Source organism: Magallana gigas, chromosome 9 (genome assembly GCF_963853765.1).
Source record: "Magallana gigas chromosome 9, xbMagGiga1.1, whole genome shotgun sequence".
In the NCBI taxonomy this organism is placed as follows: Eukaryota; Metazoa; Mollusca; class Bivalvia; order Ostreida; family Ostreidae; genus Magallana; species Magallana gigas.
Window position 1 is genome coordinate 13,448,456 of NC_088861.1, and position 3,001 is coordinate 13,451,456.

General features: G+C 29.4%; 1 long non-coding RNA gene across 1 annotated transcript; it reads left to right on the plus strand.

The window, feature by feature from the left end:
* Positions 1 to 1,659: 1,659 nt before the first annotated feature.
* On the plus strand, positions 1,660 to 2,699 carry LOC136271247 (uncharacterized). Its single transcript, XR_010709138.1, has 3 exons — positions 1,660 to 1,726; positions 2,024 to 2,155; positions 2,288 to 2,699. It is a non-coding gene; the product is annotated as an uncharacterized lncRNA (long non-coding RNA).
* Positions 2,700 to 3,001: the final 302 nt, after the last annotated feature.

The window sequence follows — 3,001 nt, forward strand, 5'->3', positions numbered from 1 at the left end:
CGGGGCCCTAATTAGACCAGGCCTCAGGATCATGAAGGAATTTCAGACTTAAGTCAAAAATTCAGTCGGTCATAAAATGATTGTTTATCATAATATGACAATTGAAATTTGTAATTAGCAGCATTATGTTAAGATACTTTTGATAGCCTATGAATTATGTCCGAATTTTTTTTCAAGAGACACTGTGACAGTGTACAATTTTAGACTTAAATCTAAGATTCTTTCATGATCCTGCCCGGCCTCGTTAAATCAAGATTAAAGTGACAGGCGGCCACTGTACAATCATTGATAAGGATTTGATTTTTATACGACACTATTTAAAAGTTGGTAGAAATTGGGGGCAGATATTTGACCATACCGCACATTTTCCTTTAGTTTATATATTAAACATATAAAAGCAGTCTTCAGAGTAAGTAAATTTTAGGAACTTATTTCCTATCATTAGAGTCTTGTACCTTTTTTTTAATTTCTTAACGTTTTTTTTAACTAAATTATAGAGGTTATAGTATTTGTTGCAAGATTTCAGGTAGAAGAAGGATTTATACCTTATTTTGTATAGTTTTTTGTCCTTCCTGAATGAAGCTTTATTGACAATTCTTTGTATGGGACATGGTATTTAATGATCGCTCAGGCCTTTAGGCCTAACGTTGTCTTTTATCACCTCCTATTGATTTATGTTATTCTTATTCACTTGTTTCTTCTGACAAATTGTCATATGCAACACCATTATGACAAGAAACAGATTTTAACAAACTTTATGTAAAATAATTCACCTGAAAGTTTACTTGAATCATGCTTTTAAGACACTATTCATTTTAAGATATTGATATTATAACTATGACAAATTACAAATTATATATTTATATCTTTGAAATACTGAAAAGACTATTGTTCAATATATTTTGTAATACATTATTACATGTAACATTATACATTGTAACTGTTTTGTAGTCAACAGTCGTTCTTATATCGATGACATATCTCTGCAGATCATGGAAGCAATAAATTATTATTTATTTTAGAAAATTACAAATATCTTTACGACAAAATATTAAATGATTAAGAGTTTATCAACCCTAACTCAGATGGTCACTTTTAAGTCAAGAAATAAAATCATTCCTCGGTAATCCTAATGTCCTAATCTTTTATTTCTGGCATTTAATGGAAATCTATCAAATTTTTAATTTCGAGCTTTTCGTGAAAGTTATCGATCATTCGATAGTGATGATACATCAATTATAGATATGCCGGGTTCCAAGCATGTACTTGAAATAAAGCTAAACACAACAACGAGGAAGTTGTTTATCTTATAGAGAAGCTTGATATTTGCATATATAAAAACAGCACGTGTATATTATATAATATAAAGGAAATTGAAAATGCATAAATGATTTGAGGAAATACCTGTTCAGTTTACAAGCTTAACGCTCAATGCAAATATGAATTACTTGTTTATGATTTTGAAATTAGTATGCTTCCTGCTACGTGTTTCTTTTTCATATTCGGATATCTGTAAAAGGTGAGATCTTTGCTTTTACTGCTTTAATAAAAAATAATAATACTATCATATACAAACAGGAATACTAATGTTATATGCCGATCTAAAGATTTTGCTTAAATTTTATAGGTATATATATAATATTTTTTAAATTATATTACAGCCCGGAAGGATACCTTGTTTGCAGTCCAGGATTTGTTTGGAATGACAAAGAAAGGATATGCAAACGTTGGTGATTTACTTACTATACATATCCGTTCTTCTTATAGATATTTGTTATTCACATATCCCAGTATGTAAATAGCTACACCGAGTTAATATTTGTATGATATATTGTCCACTCTGTGTCTCTTTTAAACAAAACATAAGCTATTCAATCTGTCTGACAAATTCTTAGTTTACCGGTCAGTCCAAAATCGAACTTCTTGGCTTGCTTCGTTAGACATATAATTAAGATTTTACTTAAATTTTAAGACAACTATCGTTTACGATACCGTAATGGTATTAACACATTTTTGAATTTAGAATGTGAAGCTGGTAAATTTGGACCTCAGTGTGAAATAGTATGTCCGTACCCATGGAATGGAAAGCAATGCTTATCAAAATGTCTATGCAGTGAAAATCATTGCGATCCTGTTGATGGATGTATAGGCCTAGGTATTATCCTTAGATCAAGAAATTATTCTTGAATAATTATACTTTTTTGCTAAATTTAATATTGATGTAGGATTTTCTATGTACCCTTATTTGCTGATATGAGTGTTTATTATTTTTAAAATGAAAATGCAGCAACATCAGCGAAGATCCCTCAAACCAATACAACTTATTATTGGCATTCTGTTGTATCAAACGGTATGTAAATTTGTATCCATATTCATATCTAAAAATGAACATTATTATGCAGCTTGATTTCATTCTTTAATTGCGAATTCACAATGCATACAAAAAGCAGCCAAGTTAAGTTGGGACCAAACGCAACCAAGACTGACAACTATTTGTTTTTCTTTATCATTTTTGGTATTATAGTTATTGCAGTTTTAATGTTTATCATATACGTAGGGAAATATCTTTGTAATGCGTTAGCATAGAAAAAAAGCATTAATACATGCCAGATAGATGTAAGCAGATACCTTTTGCTTTGGACAAATGCATGATAGAAGTAAGCAAATACTTTTAGTTACACACGTAATTTCATTTCAATAAATAGAATATTATGGAGACTGGGTATAGTTAACACATTTTTCATCAGGTATACCTTAAGATTAAAACAAATGATTTGTTTACCAATAAATTTTATTTCGTGAAGAAAAGTTTATTGCAAAGTTAATAAAGTTAAAAATTTGAATGTTTTCCTTTATCTTTATGCATATCTCTTCTTAAGGTGATTTATATAGTTTTATGACCACTGCCATCTTTGATCTCCTTTCCTTTAAATTGAATTATTTTTAACGCTATTAGAGGTATTTTATTTATCGAATACTAATAAAAGATGAGAGTGTGTAA